Source organism: Hippocampus guttulatus, chromosome 7, assembly GCF_054856545.1.
Source record: "Hippocampus guttulatus isolate MCC_2025c chromosome 7, RoL_Hgut_1.0, whole genome shotgun sequence".
Classification (NCBI taxonomy): Eukaryota; Metazoa; Chordata; class Actinopteri; order Syngnathiformes; family Syngnathidae; genus Hippocampus; species Hippocampus guttulatus.
Window position 1 is genome coordinate 22,339,158 of NC_141267.1, and position 22,343 is coordinate 22,361,500.

At 47.2% G+C, this 22,343-nt stretch overlaps 1 long non-coding RNA gene across 5 annotated transcripts in view; it reads left to right on the forward strand.

The window, feature by feature from the left end:
• Nucleotides 1-22,343, forward strand: part of LOC147203109 (uncharacterized) — a 99,547-nt gene that overhangs the window by 42,585 nt on the left and 34,619 nt on the right. For all 5 annotated transcript variants that reach the window (XR_015101309.1, XR_015101310.1, XR_015101306.1 and 2 more), the window contains exon 3: nt 5,594-5,739. This is a non-coding gene — a long non-coding RNA (uncharacterized LOC147203109). The remainder of the gene's footprint in view (nt 1-5,593; nt 5,740-22,343) is intronic.

Genomic DNA, 22,343 nt, shown 5'->3' on the forward strand with positions numbered 1-22,343 from the left:
CATCAGCGGGATCTTTTGTAAGGAGGAGAAACATTGACGTTAGCTTCCTGGTTGGCCTTTGGCTAGCAGGATTATGGGCAGAGCTCATCAAGTGGTCGAGTTGACCCTGGTCACCAAAAGTTCACTTCCAACGGAAAACGAACAACAAAAACACTCCTGTTCATGATAATGCACACTGAGGTATTCTTGAATGAAACAATAGGAATCTTTCAGTTGTGAAATACTGAGAAGTAAGCCAATATGTTTTTGCTGTGAATATTTATTTTATCTGTTGTTTGGTTTCTCACCAAAAAAACAACAACAACAAAAAAAAAAACGCTCAAGTGCAGCTGTCCGGGGTAGCTGAAGAACGTCCGCGCTACATTTTTGTTGTTGCCGTTGTTGTCGCTGAGCCATATCGGGGTCTCGACCCAGATTAGGAAACAAATCGAAGGGCCGCACGCTAACATGCCACCCCGTTGTTCAGGTGGAGAAACGCTCACTTCCCCTGATTAGCCCACGAGAGAGGAATGTGTGAGAGGGAGTGAGATGTCCTGCTGGGTGGCAGAATGAAAAAGAAAGAACTGTTTGCGAAAGCCTTTAAAAATGAACACTCATTTCTGTGTAAACGCAACCGTGCTCCATAATGTTGACGATGGCGTCTCCCAGTTTTTGCTCTTTTTTTTGGGGGGGGGGGGGGGCGCTCACCTGGCCTCCGTATCCGACCAGCTAATGTGGACCACACCTTAGGCCAACCTGCTCATGCTCTCTCTCTCTCTCTCTCTTGCCGCAAGACCGAGCCTGCCCTCTCCAACTTTGTTTTCCCTTCTTTTTGGCGGGCGGGTGCGCGTGCGAGTGAGTGTGAGAGCGATGCAGGGTGAGGGTGTTGCTCCAACTGGTTTACTCACTCCGAGCAAACACAGCTCTGATGTGTTTTTTCTCGCAACGACCAAGAAAAAAAGAAAAAAAAAGCAACAAGCACATTTTCCTTTCGCCTGTTCTTTTTGTCTTCCGCCACCGCTTTCATTTTTCTTTTTTTTTCGCCGTTCTTTTTGTCTGCCTTCACATCCTGCAGCTCCTCTTGTAACTCTCTCCTTTTTGTTCTCTTTTCATTCTTAAATGCGATCCACCCTCTTCATTCTTGATTTGAGGAGAAAGCGACCGCCGCGACCGCAGGCGGCGTACTTAAAAGAAGCGATTCCACCTTCTCGCTACTGTTTAGTGAGCCCTGTTACTAATTTGTATCCAAGTGGATGAAGCTCCTGTTTGTGTGTTTGTTTGAGCGCAGCCAGGTGCTCTGGGTGCGAGCCAGGCCAAGATTTAAGAGTTAAATCCCATTTCCTATTATATGGAGAGATCAGAAAAGCTGGCTTTGATGTAAACGTTCCTCTTTTACCGAAGTCTCGTTTGCCAAGTCCCAGAGGGTGCCGAGTAACTTTCGTGGCCTCTGGCTTTTGCGAGGTATTTTCAAAACAAATGCGCGAGACTTGTGGTCGAAGCTGTCCAACATGGGGAAAGTTAAATCGTTCTCACGCGAGCGCTAACTGGATAACGCGTGTCCGAAATTCAGCTATCATAACGTTAGCTTGATAGCATCACGGACGGAGTCTTTTCTAATTTAATTTCGTTTGGAGTTTATTTATTGATGACTTTATTTTTTTCAAAAGAAGAAACCTGTTTCAAAAAGAAGACGGGCCGAACGTCGTCTTTTCCATATGTGTGTGTGTGTGTGTGTCGATTCTCAGTCAGTCATCTCGCTAATCTGCAAAAGCTAACTGGATGCTACGAGACTCTTCTTGTTTGTTGATTGAATTTATTTAAATTTTTAAAAAATATAATTCCAAAAACGTTTTTAAAAAAAGTCTTGGGCTACATGTTGTCAGCTGAACAAAATATTCATCAGGTAAGGATTGAAGCACTTTCAAAACACTTCTGGTTTATGATCCAATTAAAGTGTTATGCTAGTGTTCAATCAAAGCTCGCCCTCGTGTGAAGCACGTTGACATTCATTCGGTAAAGGTCAGCGGCAACTATGTTGCTGTTTTTAAAATCTTTCCCGTTCGAATGGTCGTGAAAGCCTTGAATGTGGCTATGTTAAAACGTTGTTGAACTATGATGGGTGGTGAATTATAGACCCACTGCTATGCGTGCGCGCGCGCGCGCACACAAACACACGCAGGCACAGGCACACGTAATGCGGTGTTTTGACTTCCACGTCAGGGTTAAGAGATCAGCGCAGACCACCCTCGAAGTCAGGAAAGGTGGCGAATCGTCGGCGTTTTAAAGTGCTTCAAATAATTGCACCGATGTTAATCTATTATAGCTCCGTTTAAGCGGCTTTCGAAAGAAACGTATTTTTTTGCCCTGTTGTTGCACACACGCCCCCACAAAAAAACAACTAGAATGGGTCAAGGTCTCATCTCAAAATGTGAGTGATAAAACCTTTTGTTGAAAGATTGTTATTAAAGGGTTGGGTATTAACGGGTCTAAAGTATGATAAAAATCAATCATGGTTTCAAAAAAAAAACAGGAAAAAAAACAGATCCTTCACCCTTCCAGAAAAAAATTAATTGAATTTTGTTTTGAAGATTGTTTTGCACCGGCACTCATTTTTCTCCTCAGAAAAAAAAAGAAAAAAGAAACGGGCATTGGAATTGTGATTCTCAGTGTGGTGGTCCAAGAAAGAATTATTCACCAAGTACAATTCAGTGGTATTCAACTTTTGAATGTCATACATCTGCACCCAAAAAGTGCCGACACAATTTTGATTTAAATGTGATTAAAAAAGTTTTTAAAATTTTTTTGAAGGTCCTCGATTTCAGATCAGTGTTCAAATGTGTGTCATGTTACAGTGGCTCATAACAAGATTTTGTAGCAATAGATCATCTATCGTGTTTTTAATTTGTCGACCATGACAATCGTACTGAGAACTTAAGTAAGCACTTTTTCGGTGCTACTTGGTGTCGAAAGTTTGTGGGGCATTTCCTCAGAAAATACGAACGCTGTTTTTTAAAAAACAAATTTTTAAATGACTAAATGAACAAGCACTATGTGGCCATGACGCTGTTTTGCTCCTCTCACCGAAGAGATGCGCTGGAATGTCCCGAAGAGTTTCGGCAGTGTCTGGGGCCCCGTCCAGTCGGTCCAGTTTGCGCAGCGTCTGAGCTCGCCTAACTAAGCCTTCTTCTGTGTACTTGCGTCGCCCTCGTGTTTTGTCTCAGGGCATAGCCGCCCGACTCTGGACAAAGACCTTTTGCGGAAAAGATCCACTCCTCCTCCAAACCACTTCTATCGCTCGCCCAGACAATGCGCACTCACAAAGGGCTGGAAAGCGCCGCGACTATTACACAAGGACCCGTGCGGGTTTACACGCGCGTTCAGCGTGCACTTCAGATTCTTTCCTTTCGCACAAATGACGACGATTTGTTCCGCGTGCCGCCATTTTTAAAGTTTTGTCCTGTTGTACAGCAAACAAAAAGCCCCGCTCGGGCATATCGTGCCGGCATATCGAGTGTTGCGCTCCCAGAGCGGGACGACCCGGAGTTGTTGATCCGATAGCCAGCATTTTGCTTTCAGGGCATCGTTCAAGCCGAGGGCCGCGTCGGACTCGGGCTGGCTCGGGGTCGTTCGTCTCCGCTGAACGCAGATTAGAGCGTCAAACATTGTCGCGGAAGGGCAAGGCACGGTGTCTGCTCGTGAACCCGCTGGAAAACAATTACGATTTCCTGTCTGGATTCACCGTACTATCTTTTCACCTTGAGCGGAATGCGCAGTAAGCATGAAGTTGTAAAGCGAGATTTGAATGGAATGCGCTGTTAACTGAAAGGATTAATAGAAGCTTTGACATGAATGGCTGACTGACTTAGAGGAGAGGAAGGAGTCTGGGAGAGTCCTTCCAGTTTAAGCATCACTCATTCACAAAATGGGCACGGATGCTCGTTCATACGTCCAATTTCGAACACACACACGCGCACGCGCACACATACTAATTCCTCTTGTATTTGTGTGTGTCATGTCGGTGTAATCTTTGATTTAATCCTCACGCCGCAGCCAGACGGACAGGCCCACCCAAGTGAATGCGCCCAAACCGAATGTGTTTGAAGAGTGAATGTCCTTTTGTCGTGAGAGTCAAGCGACACATTCAAGGTGTAATGGGAAAAACAAACACAGTCGTAGATGTCATGCTGACAATTGAAGAAAACTGCCATCAGCCCGCGAAGACGTCATCGTTCCGGACGTGGCCTACGGCTACTACGAAGCGACCTTCGTTCTACCGACAAAAATACGCAACACAGACAGAGTACAACAAATGACGATTGGTGACAAAAAAAATAAAACGGGACAAAACGAGACCAACGAAATAAAGACAAACATTTGGTTCGAGAGTCGTGAGCAAGGCTGAAGAATGGTTGTCGTCGTGGCTCAGCTTTTAAAGGCAGCTGGAAAGCGATGATGAGGAGAGGCAAGTGCGGCTCCGGAGGGAACGCCCTCCAATCCCGCTGGAGACCGAAAAAACAAACGGGACAGGATCATGACACCTTGCCATTTCCACAGTTTTGTTGCGCTGCAAAATAATGTGCTGCTACCTATGTACAGCGCCGGCCAAAAGTTGATCTTGTATCCTGTCGGTACATGAGAAAGTGTGTCCAAACTTTTGATTGGCACTCCATATGACTCATAAGATTGGGCCGTCGTCAAAAAAAAAAAAAAAAAAAAAGCCTTGAGCAGCGCTGACCAGGTAGTTTGACTGCTGCGGGAAACTTGCATGAGTAATTCTCTTCTAATTACATTGAGTCATATGGTTATCTGGTGCCTCAGCCCCCGCAACTTCAAATCTCAACAACGTAACTGTGACTTTGAGGATTAAAAAAAAAAAAAAAAAAAAGTAATCCACGTTCAAGCCTTGCCCAGCTGACATTAAACGCTGAGTTGCATTTTTTGTATTCAAGTGAGACATGTTGCAACTCTACTTTATGCGGCACATGTAGCTAATCTTTATTTGTGCCATCCCAAGCGTGGCATAAATTAAGCCGCTGCCACATTAGGGCCGGTGGCAGGTAAAATACAGTAAGCCTGACTAGATTTGGCAGCAGCTCGAAACATATAAAGTGAGATTTGTTTTGTCATAAATTCAAGATAGACGCTCGGTGGTCGGTGTCAAAATCGCCAGCAGTAAATTCTCTGAGCGCAAAACCTTTCCAACGTGAACTACATCGAGAGCTGTGATGGTGTCGCGATGAAAAATGCGCTCATGAGGTTTTAAAAAAGCAGAATATGCAGCGGCCTTTGTCATACTTTACCGATATCTGAATTTGTTTCTGTCTCGTGGTGTCCAGCAAACGTTTACACCGATCGCGATCGACTGGTCGCCCGCGGACGAGTCCAACGTCGCTTGCGAGGGCTGAAAGGAGGAAATGGGGGAAAAAAAAAAACACGATTGTTAATATTATCGATCTTTTTGTGTTACTGTACACTCCACTTCGACGGTGGCGCACGACCCCCGTCACCGGAAGTTGTTAGCGACCATCAGTCTGCAATCTTGCGATCTGAGCTGTCGCGATGTCTTTTTTTTTTTTTTTGCGTGTGTGTCATTCAAAGTTTGTTTTGTGTCCAGTTCACTGATGACCCTTGCAAAGAATGGGAATCCGGACCGCCAGGAGAAGCATTTTAAAACGCGACGGCGCGTTACCTACGACGCTGTCCGCACTCAAGACGCCGCAAAAGTGCATCCCAAGCCTGCGCGTCGGCTCTCCCCCCAAGGTAGGCGCTGATTTCATTTCATCAAACTGGCCAACTTTTGTGCATTTATTTTGCTTTTCGGTTCATGTCGGGGCTGTTATGGCTGTTGCTCATCATGGCGTGCGTGTGTGTGTGTGTGTGTGTGGGGATGCGAGCACGCGCGGTAACTTGTCCACGCGGGAGGTTGGCTCCTTGCAAAGTAGAAAAAGCTTGAGCATCTGCGACTTACGCGGATCTCGATGTGTTCGGATTCAATTTATTACATGATCTGTCCTGGCGCTGTAATTGTTTACAAATCGTATTTGTTTTTGTGGTCCACTTCCGTTTTTTTGGAACATGAACTCAATTTCTTTTCTCAGTTTTGCATCTTCTGAAAGAAGGTTTGTGAGGTTATGAATATACCGGACTCGGATAAACGCTAGAACATGGCGGCCATAAAGCGTCCAAATTAATCTCGGCTCAATTTATGTACAAGATTCATTCTGCCGGTGCGGAGCTGATGCACAAATCCATAAATTGACCAATCATGTGATGTTGATGCTTTGAGATAAAGTTGTCGACATGAAGCTCACGGCAAGTAATGCGCCGCGTTCCTGGATGCGCCTGAGACGGAAGCAGCGAAAGGCTGATTGCAGGTGAAGAGTCCTCGTGGGATGTCGGCTAATTTACGAGACGTGATTGCAACGGCGTGCGTGCGCGGCGAGCGTGCGTGCGACAAACGACGCCGTTGAACTTGTTGCAAAAGCACTTGAAGAAACAACGAGACTGGAATGAGCTACTCTCAAAGTCCCTCCGGGTGTGACGGTGTGCACGTGTTTGTTTGAAATTTCCTCATCGCAACTAACGGTTTCCATTTTTGGAGTATTTGACATTTTTCTGCAGCTTCATGTGCGGTCTCGTGGTCTTTTGCGGGTTTTCAACGGGATACGCGCCAGTCCGGATTGATTGCGCGCCGGTTGTGGAGTAGCCGGTTTTGCCAGGGAGCGCTGTGCTATGCTGGACGGCAAGTCCACATCGCGAAAAGCACCATGAAGAGGCAGAGAAGGTCCCCTACTAAACTGCAGTCATCACGTTATATGCTAGCATTGAGCTATCTTCAATGAAATTATTTGGTGTTTGAAGATAAAGTTTGTCACGTTTCACATGTCAGCCGTACATTTAAGCGACTGGAGGGTGACGGCTTAAAGCAAGCAAGCGAGCCCGCCCGGCCTCTTATTTGGAGAACTGCGCGTGAGAGGCGTCTTTTTGTTTCTTCAATGTCAACTTTACAGCAAAAGTGGTTCATGAAAATGTCATTTTGCAGTGAGACACGAGCAGTTATCGGAAAGGCTGTCAGACAGAAAAAGATGTGACGAGGCGAGAAAACAGCAGCAGCACAACGTGACATTTTCCTCGAGTGCCAATTGAATCATGAATGAACTGTTTACGGGTGGCCGTCTATGACGTGTTGATCCAAATTTGTACAATCTGACTTGACGTTTGTGCTCAGAGTGCCATTCAGTTCAATTAGTTCCCTTTTTTCTATTTTATTTTTTATTTTTTGGGGCTGTTCGCTGGCTCTGCTAAGCAGTCACGGATTAGCCAAGTTCTGCTCCGTTTACTTCCACCTGTCAACGCTGTTAGGCCTTGTGTGTGTTTGCGTGCGTGCGGACGCGCACGCGTGTGTGCATTCAGCCGTGAGAAACTACCTCTAAGACCCTGCATCATGAGTTCTCTAGGTGACAGCTAAACAGACCCACCCAGAACACACACACACACACACAGTAATGCCAAATAAGTGCTTTTGGTGTCACATAGCATCAATGGCCGACTCCAAACGTGAACGTGATTTCATCGTCCGCCATCTTGTCGCATTTTCTTGCACTTGTAGCCGCCGAGCAAGAAAGAGCGGGTAGAGAGAGACACGAAGCGAAATGAAGGGAAGCGTAAAGAGTGTGCCTTGTCATGTTGTGTGGTCCCGTGTGAACGCGAGGAAGCTGCACCTCCACGGCTCACTGCCACCCCCCCCCCCCCCCCCCCCCACCTCCCCACCGGCACTCAGAGCCTGCTCCGGCCTGTTAGCAGGAAGTTTCCTCCTTGCTGACACACACACACACGCGCAAACACGCACACACGCATCCTCAGTCGATTGTCAAAGACAATGAAATGAAATGTCAATATATTCGGACTGCAGCTATTGACGATTCGGCTAAAATGAAAATAGGAGGTTTTTTTGCTCATTATGAATACGGACCCCCCCCCCCCACCCCCACCCCCGCGGCCCCAATTCCTCATTAATATCGAGCGACCGGTTGGTCATCAGTTTTAGATACTCAACGTTTCAGTAGTTCACAGAATGAGTTGATTACAAGACATTACTTGATTATTTTCAGTAAGCAAAGATAAGGCGGCACATTCTGGAGAAAGTGGCAAAATAAGCCTCCTTCTATCGTCTTTAGTCATCTAAACTGGATTAACTAAAAAGAAATTGTACAAGTAAATAATCGTTTTCCTTTTTATTTTATTTCATAACTCTGAAAGTAAAGATGTGTCTCTTTCCTATTTTTGTAAGCGGAGCAACAATGCATCGCTTGACTTTTTGCTGTGACTTTTGACTCTTCCCATCAGAGGTCCACACATTAAGTCACTGATATATTTTTAATTGTTATTATTATTTTTTAAGCGCAATCCCTTCCTGCCGCACGCTCGAACTCGGTGACTGTCTGGGAAACGAATACGCGGCGTTTGCATAAAAAGCAACAGCATGCACCGCTCCACGCACGTCACCGGGAAGCAAAGTGCGGCTCTTTAACACTAAAGTGGAGCACAGCCCCCCACATGAACTGGATGGCTTTTTCACTTTTGCTCTGATTTCCCCGTGCCAGTTCAGCGAGGGGTGTTGTGTCTAAGTACCTGCGTTACTGCGTAAAAAAAGAGCGAGGCCGCGTGAGAGAGGTAATTAGACTGCAATGATTCATGTTCTAATGAGTATATTCTCCAAGGGGATTAACGGGTAGGCTAATAGCAGCTGCGCGAAGAACGCACCAAAAATTCCAAAACACGCCCAACAAAAGGACCTAGGTGGGATTCTAATAGACGAGGCTGCGCGTGTTTGTTGCTCGAACGCGTCTGTTCTTTTGCATCCTGGAGATGACCCCGACTCAATCTGGGAATTTGATGCTCAACGTAGCTGCTGCATTTGGATCACAGTCAGGGCGCCCCCACTAGTCTACACACGCCATTCTGATTAACGTTGCCTTTGTGGAATATAAATTAAGCGGCAAAATCCAGCCGCTTATTTATTTATTTTATTTTTATTTTTTTAATCCATCTCAGAGGGCGGCCATTTTGCCACCTGCTGTCGGCTGAAAATGACATCGCAGCTGCGCAGGGCTCAGGTAACGACCGATCACGGTAAACTTGGTTTCTGGGTTTAGTCATGTGACGTTCGCAAGCTGCCCCCTTTGGGAACTGTGATGCCATTTTCAGTCGAAAGCAAGAGGCAGTACACGACAAAATGGCCGCCCCCTGAGATCGATAAAAATAGCTGGATTTTGTTACTGGAGACCACGTTGAGACCACTGGGGCCCACATGAACTATGTTATTGTAAAGAAAAGTTTTGACTTGACTTTCACTTTTACAAAATGAAACAAAAACCAGAATGTTTTTAAAAATCTAACTTGAACGGCATCTTACGTGTCGAAAACGAAGTAAAACTAGCCATGCTTACAGCGGAAATGTCCTTCACTTTGTCATTGTCAATATCATATATGGAGGTTTGCGGGTTTTTTTACGTCTTTATTTTGCTATTGCTGTCTATCCATAGCTAAAAGAAGGCAGGTCAGTTCAGAATTTTTATTTATGATCCAATACTTGGTAACCCTTTTATTTATCTTCCATTCGACAAATACTCCATATATATATATATATATATATATATATATATACAGTATATATATAAAAAGCAGCTGAACAAACCAGCTCTAAAAACGTATTTAAATGGACAGAATTAAAAACAAAACTCAAAATAAAAACTAACAACAATGAAAACCTCCTAAACTACTACAACCTTATTTGAACCAAGACAAAACAGGATTGGATTTATGATGAAAGCCTACCTATAGGATGTGACCACGACGGACGTAAATAGGACCGATTTGGACAAATATGAACATCATCCAGCGCATAGTTGACTAAATTTGTTTGTGTAGAGTGAGGCGCAAAAAGTATCCGCGCAAGCAAAGATAGGGAGAGTGACATTTGAGTTTCTTTAGCCCTATTCTGAAGGAAAAGGAGAGATTAAGACAATCCCCAGTAGGACACCTTCACTGTGCCGAGGTGCTTAGGGACCCTCGGAGCAAAGAGGATTGTGGGAGAGAAAGGACTTGTGGGACAGCGTGGAGGGATCTTAGAGGGCATTAGCACAACCCTTTTCTACCTGAGATAGTCGGTGAGAAGACCACACTGGCGGCACAGCGACCTCTTTGTCAACAACTTCACTGACGCAAAAAAACACAAAACAAAACACACACACACACACACACACGCAGGCATGCAAAGTGTTCAGTCACGACGTAGACACATGGATCAGGATGACTTTCAGAGTTTTGGAAATGCACTTTGTGTGTTGTCCCTGAAATAGAGCCACACAAGCACACGAGTTATACACACTCACACACACACACACACACACACACACATACACGCATGCACACACAGACTGCGTCCGCACACAAATACTGTCCCCAGATGCCAGTTTGGACCCTGCTTTTCATTCACTCGGTGATCGGCGTCTGAGATCATTTGTCAGTCTTTGTTAAGAAAGTGATTTATGCCGTTGTAGCAAGGCCCTCTGGCCCTGTGTGTGTGCGTGTGCGTGCGCATAGCGTTGGCACAGCTGTGAGAGGCCTCCGCGAATGTGTTCTGCCCATCCACTTCTCCTCTCTTGAGAGTCTGATATGGAGGCCTTGCAAACATGCTGGAGTTAAAGGAGTCGTATCAAGAGAACCGGCGACGTCGCTTTCTTTCCCGGTTGGCTTCTCTTCTGTGCTTCCAAGATATTCTCCCTTGTTTGCCTCGAAGAGGTGGGCTCGAGGGGACGCCCCCCCCCCCCCCCCCCCGCGGGCGGGCACGGAGCAGGATGATGGATGCAAAGCGGGCCTGACTGATGCCAACCTCTGTGACAAGGAGAGGCAGCTGAAACAGACGCTCTCCCCTCCTCTTTATTGGAGTGTGTGGTGTGTGTGTGTGTGTGTGTGCGCGCGCGCGCATGTCGTCACACTGCTTTGGCGGCGTGGCACCACCATCTGCCGAGGCAGGGTGGTGTGCGTGTGTGTGTGTGTATATTTCACCATGAAGACAAGCTTGGATAAATGGGTGATTGAGTGTTTTAGGCCGTTTGCTGTAATTGAATAGAGCACTGGCACTCGTAGCAACACGCACGCACGCACGCACGCACACACACACACACACACGCACACACGTGCGCACACACACAAGTACACGTGCGCACGCATGGACGCTTACTTTCAGCTGTAGCCCATCCATGAGGCAATTGTCGACCTGCTTGGAAACATGCCGGGCGCATTTTTTGTTTACTATTTGTAAAGTGTGCGTGAGATTAAAAGGAAATGGACTGAACGTGGAACCCCGATGCTTTTGTTTAAAGGGCAAGTCAAGTTAAAAAAAAAGTCACAATCATCTGTTCTATGCACCCTAAAGACGCTGTTTTAAATCCATGTTTGTGGATTATGAAGGAAGCAGAAAAGGTCGGCCATTTTGATCCATCCCAGGGGGCAGCCATTTTGCCTCATCCTGCCACTTGCTGTCGACTAAAAAATGACATCACAATGCTGAAGGGCTCGGGTTACGAACGTCACGACTCACACTTGGCTTTGGTCATGTGACGTTCGCATGCAGTGATGTCATTTTCAGATAACTGGAATAACAAAATGGCTGCCCCTCGAGATATGGGTAAAAATGGCGAAAATTTGCTGTTGAATTCATACAAAAATAAACAAATAAATGTTCCACAAAGGGGGGGGGGGAGGAACAAAATTAAAGCCTTGCCCTCTCCTATATAAAGTCAAAATACATCGGAGTAACATCTGATTTTTATTCGATTTTTATTTGCTGTACAGCGCTTTGTATGCGACTGTCATTGTTTTAAAGTGCTCTATAAATGACATCGAGTTGAGTTGTCCGTCGACAGCTCATGGAGTCTCTGGTCAACTGAAACCTAGAAATGTGTGTGCGCACTCTTTTATACATATTGAAAAAAAAACATCGCCAATGGTGATCCACGTGACTCACTGAGGGAAGTTTGTTTTAATTGAACTATTCGCGTATAAATACGTTTTCAGTGTTTTTTTTTTTTTTGGAGAGGAGTGATTCTTGTGAGCCTCGTTTCCAGCTGGCCTACGCCAACCTTTTCGTCGAACCACGCAAAAGCAAAATCCTTTCGCTCAGTTTATAGCGAATCCATAAAATAAACACTATTTGGCCAGGAATGGTTGAAATAAATTCTTACTTATTGAAATGGTACTGCGAGACACCTGGACGACTTCTCAAAAGGAGAACATGCGACCCGTGCGTTGGGTTCAATTCAGCATGGCGGCATCTGCCCCCTCCAGCTCAATCGTCGTTTCACGTGCACTTGTTTTCTGCCTCCTCGCATCCCGTGTCTGCCTTTTGGCCTCTCTGAACTCACCCCCGTCCCCCTCGCCACCCCGTCCTACCTGCCAGCTGCCGCTCAGGGCCTCCTGCATTTTACAGTTTTTCCATCAGACAAAAGAATGACCAGAACTACTTCTTTAAAAAAAAAAAAAGAAAAAAAAGAAAAGGAAAAACCACAGACGGCAATGAAGTTCTTTGTCCTCTGTAGCAGTCTCTTGGATTTGATCCCCGAGGGAGTTTTCATGGTCTCTGGTGTCTCGGTCATGTCTAACGGTCACTCACACCATCTTGCCCCTTGCAACTTGAACTACAATGGCCCCGTTTTCCTCCAAAGGGGAAAATTGTGAGGGCTTCATTTTCAGTGTGATCTTTCTTCGCGGCTCGGTCAACGGCGAAGACAAACAACGTTACGTCTCATGTCAGAATTCCTTCCGGTTTGAGCGAAGACGTAAAAGCGGGTTTTGCTCTTGAGCCATCCGACCACCTGCCTGCCCTGCCCGTGCTCCTCATGTCGCCCTCCGGCCTTTTAATTATCGAGGAGGAGCTCATTTGGAATTCGACACCAACGATTGCCTGCCTTCAGTTTTGCTTCCCGCCCCCTCCGTAAATTATTGAACGGGCAAAATCCAGAGTGACACCAAGTCAAACGGAACGGAGGCCCGAACGTAAACAGACTGATTAATGAGGAATTTTGTCAACAACTTGGTGACGGCGCAAAGCTTTTCCATTTCCCCACTCACGATCAGATACACTTGATCAGCTTTGAATTCCGGCGATATGTAATGTGACCCAAAAAAGTTCTTTAAACGTAATGATACATCCGGCCGGGATCAGATTCTTGAGTAGTACATATACGGTAGTTTGTTACGAGTTCCTCCAAGAATTTGTCTGGAGGTCCACCTGCTTTCTGCGAGTACCCCACAAGGGCCAACTGACTAGCAAGGGATTTAAGTACACATTTAAAATATAAATCATTTGACATCTTGATTTTAAATTCCCCTTTTAAATCCGGCCTTCAAAATAAAAGCATCGCATAAAAACAATATATTGACACCACCGGATTCGTAAAAGTGTTTCACCTTCGGAATAGTTCCTATGCCCATCCGGCACATTATACGTCAGTCAAATGAAAGAGATTCTTTTGAAGCAACCCGTTGCACGTCGTGGGCCTCAACGTTCTTCATATCATTGCGCAATTGCCGTGAAGCGTTTTACGGTACGGCGTTTCTGATGCCGCGTACGCGCTACACGCAAGGATGGCTGCCGAGACCCGGGGGTGATCCGATTTTGACCGAGATCTTCAAAGCGCTCAATCCCACCTCCGGCAATCCACCCGGGGCTGGGGGGGCGGGCACTCTGAAAAAGGGAAACAGATGGAAAAATGGACGTGAACTGCAAGGGGACTGGTGCGTGAGTTCCGTGTAGTGTGAGGATTACTAAAGCTAATACCAGGTGTTAGAGACCAATCACTTTGTACATGCGCACACACACGCAGAGTCGTTTCCAAACACCGCCGCCGCTTTCCATCAGCACAGAGATAAGACAAACACACCCACGGAGATCTGCGTGACTCATTTCACACACACACACACACACACACACACACTCACACAGGTATGCACGAATATGTACACCTGGGAACTCACCGTTCTGAGAGTAAGAGCACGCATACGTCCACATTTATTGGCTTTTTTTTCCCCCTTCCCGCTTGCGGATGTGTTCAGCCCGTCTTCTCATTTCGGCGGGATATCGGCCGCACTTTTCGGTCCGTTGAATTGCTTGTGAAAAATATTTCCCTCAATAGCTGTTTTGACCTTTTTCAATGGGGATTAAAAAGGTCCAAAATGTTTTTTTTTTTTTCAAATCCCAGTCGCAAGTCAACATTTCTCAATATTTTTGGGGGGGCTCATTCTTAAATTATCCCCCCCCCCCCCCGGTGCAGCCCTGACACCCCCCCCCCACCCCCCCCCGATAATGCCTTGTGCCTGTTACTTAAAACGATGTACATTCTACAACGCGCCAATGAAGACCGAACGCTTCCAAGGCCACGCTAGGCGCCAAGGTTGAGCGTGCGTTCCCGCGCCGTTTTTGCGCGCGTACCCGAGGAAGCGCTACGGCTGAGGCTCTGTCAGCAGGCAGGATTAGCTCCACTGCGGCGACAACAAGAGCAAACCTTTTCAGTCCTTCCCATCAAAGAAACCTCCACCGAGGTTCACACGCTCGCTTCCTCGCATGAACCAACGCTTCCCTCGTACAGTTTGGCACTCTCTGTGACTGCGGCGCACCTGCATGTGTGCGCGCAAGCCCCTCCTTCAAGCAGCGGGGTTTTAGCAAGTGCGTTTAAAGATCAGAGGTTTCACGGGGCGATAATGCAGCCAATTCCACTACCCCCCCCCCCCCCCCTGAACAAAATGTGCCTGAAAAGACTCACACAGGTGTGCGTTTGTGTCAGACAAGTGTTTGTGGGGGCGGGGGAGGGGGGGGGGAAGGGGCGGATAGGAGGTGGAGGAAGGCAGGGCAACGAGGAAACACACAACCGCGAGCTCACGTGTACAAAAATAAACACTCCCGCTTGTCTAATTTTCTCCCCTTCGTCCTTGCACGCACGCACGCGCGCACATGCAAAGGCGTCCATTTTTTTTTTTTTTTTTTTTAAGGCCTTGCAGGCGTTGGGTAATGGCTCACTCGAAAGATTATCCGCGGCGTGAAATGTGAGCAGTGCTTGGACTGAACTTTGAAACTAATTCAATAATTGCCTCCTCCAAGGTGGTAATTTTTCCTTTTCATTCCAGTTCGTTAGTCAGCGCTCGGGAGGGAGCGCGTCGCGTCGCGTCGCTCCGCGCCGCGCGGCTGCTCGGCAGTTCTGCTCTCAGGCGTTGCCGTGTGACGCTCGCGCGTCCTCGCCTGGCCCGCCGGGCTTTTCCCGTCGACTTCCCGTGGCACGTTCGCAAAAGGCTAGGTTGATTGAAAACTGGAAATTGTTTGTGAATGCGAGTGCGCTCGCTTCTTTGCGCTTATGGGCCCGGTCCAGAGTGCACTGGGCTTGGTGCCCACAGTCAGCTGAGACAGCCTCCAGCTGGCCCGCAAAACCCAATGAGCACAAGCGGCACAGAAAATGGACGTATGCACGGGCAGTTAGTTAGTTAGATTTGCAGCCGTTGTGGCAACGCCGCCGCTTGACTGATCACGTTTGGGCCATTTCATATTTGTTCACAAATGATTACCAATCAATCAAATTATATTACAATTGCTTTTGGAATTTATATCAGTTATTTTTTACAAATTATTAACCGATCGAACGTCTAAAATCACGACAGAGTCTTTTTTTTTTGGGAGGGGGGGGGGGCGCAATTTTGACATCAGTCAGACGTGCTGCAGTCAATCTCAATACCCAATAATAATTTGCACATTCTGTCTCAGAAATGGGCAGCCTGGTGATCCGGTGGTTCGCGCGTCGACCTCACAGTGCAGAGGTCGTGGGTTCGATTCCAGCTCCAGCCTTCCTGTGTGGAGTTTACATGTTCTCCCCAGGCCTGCTTGGATTTTCTCCGGGTACTCCGGTACACCCCCCCCCCCCCCGCCCCCCCACATTCCATCCGTCCATTTTCCGATCTCGAAAATGGACGGATGGATGTCTCAAAAATGATTTGGGGAATGAACGAGCCCGGCAGAAACGGCGCTTTACTCTGAAACACGGGCTAAAGATTCTCTCCAAGTAGAAACAAAACACATACCTTGATTGGCGTGTTCCTGTGTGGCGCCTTTCCTTCCCTCCACATCGACCGGCGTGTTTCCTCTTAATTATCAGGCCACACAGGGTTTAGTGCTTCTCTCTGAGAATGATGTGTACTCTGATCTCCATGGTAACATAATGTAAGGGACACGACGGAGCTTTGAAGGTCCGCCTCCTGCTGACCTCCTCGGGTTTTGCGCGTAGCTTTCGGGTGACGGTTCCGGATGACTGATGACTGTTTTGCAAGGTGTTACATGCCATGCATGCTGTACACATTTGGCCTGAAATCTTCCACTTGTCTCAATCGCCAGCAAACTTCACTTCATCTCTTTACAGCCTTGTTTCCAAGTCGTTTGATTTCAGCACTGTGACAATCGGTGACGGAGTCACCGGGAGCCGTTTTTGGGTGCCGTCTAAATTCTCATGAACGTTGAAGTGCGCGTGTGTGTGTGTGTGTTCGTCAACGATGTATTTAATCCATGTTTTCACCACCGCACTGCTTTCGCACACCACCTCGCCACATAAAATTGCCGTTCCACACCCGCACCCACTCACGCAATGTGTGAACCATGATCTGATCAAATCCACTGCTGCCATCTAGTGGTGCTTTATCATTCCGACAGCCTTGATAGCGCGGGGCCCTTCATTCATTTTTAAAAAAAAAATAAAAACCACCAAAAAATGTATTTATACGATTTGGCACTAAATGCGTTCAATCACGTGTGAATGCGAGTGTCAACTGCGATCGTCTCCGAGCGCTATGTAGGAAAGTGATCAAAGCTGCTTCGCGACAAAAGAAAAGTCATGCCAAAGCAGAAGGTGCCGCAAAACACGGTCATCGTACGGCCAAAAGACGATTTGCTCATAAACAACAACAAAGGTGAGCTCAAAACTGTGACGGTGGTGGTCTTGGCATCTGTGTGTGTGTGTGTGCGTGCGTCACCGTGAGTTCATTCACACAGAGAGTGTGTCCGCGGACAGTGTCTGCATTGACTGCAACTTGCGTAAGTGTGTCCATGTGGATGTTGTGTAGGTGAGCCAGATGAGCTCATTGTGGCTCTGTGAATGGTAATCAGAAGAGTCCCCCCTCGCAGCAGCCGTGTGTAACCCACTGAAACCCAAACAGCAGATGACGGCGATAACGCAGACACACTTGCGCACACGCTGCGCTGGGCTATTGTGGAACTTGAGCCCTTATGTCTCACTACCAGGTGAGCTCATGTTTTGGCCACATTAGCGTGAGGGAGAGCGAGAGAGCGAGCAAAGCGTTCTGATCAGCGGCAACATTAACACAAAAGAAAAAGCAGCCAGGTTGAGTCCAAAATGCAACGCAAGAGTCCGGCAAGAAATCACCTTGCATTAAAAAATAAAATAAAATAAAATTTAAAAAAAAACCTAATCGCTGGGGCCCTTGATAAACTTTGACACTTTTTCAAAATTGTATCATGTTAACACTAATGGCAAGATGTTCTCAACTTTATTTTACTGGCCAACGAATCAATTTTCCACTCGTCTCGATCGCGGATTCGCTTCCTCGTCACTGCGTCGCGTAGCTCGTAAGGAAAAAAAAAAACAAAAGCTCGTAAGGGGAACCCCCCCCCCCCCCCGAAGAAATAGGGCGAAAGCTCGCCTAAACGGATCTGTCACCCATAGGCTGAGCGTCACCTACAGTGCATTTGATTGGTCGAGGAAACGATGCCTTCAGGTGCACTTGTGAAAATTGTATTTTTATAAAAAAAAATTCCCCTCCCATTTGTTTTAAATGTAGGTTTTATTTTTTACCGCCCTTTCGTTACCATGGCAACGGGTGGAGGTGGAGCCTCATGTGACTCGGACTTGACTTGGAGCCGACAATAGTGGACTTGACGACAGCCCGACCTCGACGCGTGATTGCTTCAGACAAAAAAGTAGCCCGGCGGCTGGACGCTCGAAAATGGGCCCGGAACTTTCTTTGGCCAGCCTAAATCATGTCAAGAAATGGTTGAAGCAGCTCAGCGTGGTGGATGGTTACGATGTACGTTTTCATAAGGAGGCGGCCCATTACTCGGTTGTAGCAATTAATAACAATAAGTTTCATGTTTCCGTAAGCTGTCCCCTTTCCGGTTTGACGTTCGCTGATCTTCATTTGACTGACCACTGCAGTCACGTTTGTTCTCTGACAGCCTATAAACAGGTGCAAACTTTGGTGGGCAGGTTACGAATCGTAGTCTTTAGCTCGGCATGACAGACCATCAAAACAAAACGTATTACTCGTTGAAACAACCCCATGAAAAAGTGTCGCGAGGGTTTTCATGGCCTGGAATGATTTCACCCCCAAATTATATCCATGAGTCTTCTTTTGTTCCATACACGGTGAGTGAAACAGAAACTTGCAAAGCGAATCGTTTGTGTCGTACGATCGTGAAATGTCGGAGATTGTTTGGCAATAATTTGGCTGTTTTGATTTCCATTTCCGTTTAATACATGTTGACAAGTATCGCTGGCTGGGCATCACGCAGGGACACTTGGGCCTAGCGCGGGCCTAATGTGTTCATGAAGCGGACAGACGAATGAATGGCTGAGGGGAGACTCTCGGGGTGGCCGAGGAGGAGGCAAGACCAGCCCGGCAGAGGGGGAGGCGGGGCACGAAGGGACGGAGGGAGCAGTGGAGGGCAGTCACCTGCGGTGTGGGAATGGAGAGGCACTCGCCATGGGGGTTGCTGGTCTCTCTTAGCCCCCCCCCCACCCCCCGCACCCCTCCTCACTTACCTCATACTTGTCCCTCCTTCCTCTTCCAGCTGCAGCGGAGCTGTGACGGGAGGGGTGAAAATGTATTGAAGATGGCAATGAACTATACAATTGTGCATCCGGTTGTGTCGAGTGAACCGGTTTTGCAAATTGCGTTTGTTGTGTGATGTCACGTTGTGCCAGCGCGTTATTTGGGCTCCAATGCTACGAATGGATGAGCCAGTCCGTGGAGGTGATTTGGTTGCGTTGAATAATTTCACTTTATGTAACTTGGCTTGATTCACGGCCTGCTTGATGCTTTGTGTTGTGACAGAGAAGAATGTGACTTTTGTTTTCACTGCCACTGAGCGTTAAACTGTTACGTTGTCAATGTTAGCGGGCGCCTTCGGCAATCCGTGTCGATTTGAGCCTTAAAAAATGTTGATGTTAGCTACACCGAAGTTTGTCACCTGGGGGGGACGTTAAAGATTTCATTATGTTGAACACATTTGGCGTTGATAATCATAACTTTGCTTTCTTTTGTCATCGTATGCGTTGACAATCATTTTGCAATTTTGGCCAGACGACGTGGCACTCTACGCGTCATGACATAGTTCCTAATGGGCACGGTGAGTGCGCGCGCTGCCCTCTGTCCCCCAGGCAGCTGCTTCCTGATGACCCCCAGCAGAGAGCTGTCGCCGGACATCTGCGTCACGCACAATCGTGCGTCTGACAGTTTGTGTGCGTGTGCGCCATTCGTGAGTCCGAGTGTCTGTAGCAAGGTACAAGTGCGGTGGCCTCTTTTCTGCTCGGTTGGGCTTCCGTCACAAGTATTCCAGGCGTCTCCCAACCACACGGGCTGACAACCATGTACACTCAACACGGGGGCGCGGGGGGGGGGGTGCATCGCTCAAGGCTAGCAAAATTTCGCGTCGTGATCGTCTGGCTGATATGAATGCAATTTTTAGCTGGGAAATTGATCTTACCTGCGTGCCTTCAAAACGCACGACCAACAAAATGATATCACGTGTCAAGTTGACAAAAGAAGAAGTGGAAACAAAAGGCAGACGCAGACAGACAGGAAGTCGGAACTTTGTCTTGGCCGTCGTCGCTAACTCGTCGCGCTGTGCACACAAGCTGCACGTCTGACAGAGCAATCTCCTCTAATCTGTTGAAACAATGTGATGAGGTATGTGTGTCTGTGTGAGAAGAGCGTACGGGTAGGCTCGGGTCCCACACCGCCGTGATTGGGGCCAAAGGTCGCCAGGGAACCGGGGAGCTGTCATGCTCCATTACATGCTGCTACATGACAGAGCTAACAGCGCGGCGCGCTTAGTTCACTTGAGCACCCTCGTTTTACAAATCCAAACGGTGTCCGTTCCCATTTCCTGTCATATCAATGTGAAAAGCGAGACAAATGATAAAACGATCTCAACTTAAACGGCAATATTTTATCAGAAGTTCCATGCGGAGGGGATGCGCATTTCCCATCGTCAAATCCTTCGCCTCAGTTTACGATGCAGCGTCGTTGCTGGGGCAGGGATTTGACCCCGAATGCGTGTGCTCAAGTCGCCGCGTCATGCTGTCGTCTCTTGCTAAGCTATGCTAATGCTGTCGCAAAGTCGTAATTTACGGTCAGTATTTGTATGAAAAGCCGTTCGCCGCTTGAAGTAAAATACCGTGAAATGGATCAAGTGCGAGAATTGGGCTTTGTTTTGCTAAATTGCTCAACGACAACCCGACCAGACATTTTATACACGCCTGCGAGAAAGGAAGCCAGCCAATGACGGAGGTTTGGTTCCTGGCCCGTGGCCCTTTTGAAGTGGTGACCGGGCCCCGAGGCAGTATTGCGATGGTCTTTGTTCAGCTATTTATGACATCCACTCGCTGCATCGTCCTCAGCCACAGGTTCACCTGGAGTCATTTGGAATATCAAGTTGAATTGGGAGGGCAGGAGGGGCTGGGGGGGACCTTTCGGCGAGGTCGCTTTAACTTTATTGTACTTTTCAAACACAAGGCAATGTGCTTCACATCAATAAAGGTCAAACGTTTAAGGGCATTATGACATGAACGTGCAGGGCAAAAAGATTTTGGAAAATGTCATTTCAAAAGGGCTTTAAAACAACCAACTCAACAAAAACATTTTTAAAGTCTGGGATTTTAAAGCATTTGCAGTTGGGGCTGATTTAAGTTCAGCTTTTTCCATTTTTGTGCAGCAAAACAGCCGAATGCTTCTTCACCATGTTTGGTTTGAACTCTGGGCTCATCTAATTGACCCGAGTCCACAGACCTCAGAGCCCGACTGGTTTTATATTCATGAGCATTTCTTTAATGTAGTCAGGATCTAAACCACTCAGTGATTTCTAGAGCGGGAGCCGTATTTTACGAAATCCGCTCGACAGCCGACTTGGAGCCTGTGTGAAGCCTTTAGGACCGGACGAATATTTTCTGATCTCTTTGTTCTAGTCAGAACCCGAATTTGCAGCGTTCCAAATGATCTGCAGCTGTTTGATGCTCTTACGAGGGAGTCCGAAAACTGTTGCAATGCATCACAGCCGTAATCTGAGTCACCCACATCTCCCTACCTGGCTCTCGAAACGACGCGCAGCCGCGAGGCTTGCAAATGACCAGTGAGGAATGTCGATTTGAGAGCTCCGTGCTTCCCCATCCGGGCCACCTTGCCGCCAGCAGGCTCGCCTTTTCCCTTTGCCAGAAGCTGTCTCAGCTGTCCACAGTCGATACATCACTCCAACAGGTCGGCCGGCTTGATGTCTGCTCGCTCTGCGGGGAGAGAGTTGCGTGCGTTGATGGCACACGCGGCAGGTGTGGGCGTGCGCGTACGCACGTGCATGAGAAGTCGCCGGCTTTTGTCGTCGACATCAGCCGCTGTTGGCCGTCTCTCTGCGATCCCTTCAAAGTCAATTGCAGAATTGCGAACGCTGTCGTGCATTGTCACTGGTATAGAACTTTTTTTTTGGTAAATTTTTTCTTTAACCGATTCTGATTCTGCGCTCATCTACAGATTTGAATAACAATAATAATAATATGGAATGTGGTAATGTGTATGAATGAAGGGTTAGGTTCAGCAAGTGGGGGGGGGGGGGGGAATTTTCCCTTATTCGCTTATTTATTTATTTACTTATTTTGGAATGTCCTTGCGTTAATTTACAAAACATAATATAATCCGTATTGTGCCATCTTTTATCGGTCAAACTTCAAAAACCCAAAAATGAAAAAAAAACAACAGATTTTATGATAGAAAATCAATCTGCGTCAAAAATAGATTTCAGGACACCTGAAGCCCTCTGCAATAAAAACAGCGCGAGGTTTTGTCTTGAATGTTGGCAGTGCACTCTTTTTTTTTTTTTTTTTTTTTTTTAATCAACACGAGCTTTTGATTGCTGCCATTCCGGACCGCCTTTCCTTGTCCAGCACGTTCTTGAGTGGCAAAGCCCTGCCGGCCAGCTCTTGCCTGTCGGTAAGGGGACGCCAAGGTATCTTGCGAGATGTTGGGATTCCCAGCAGCTCTGC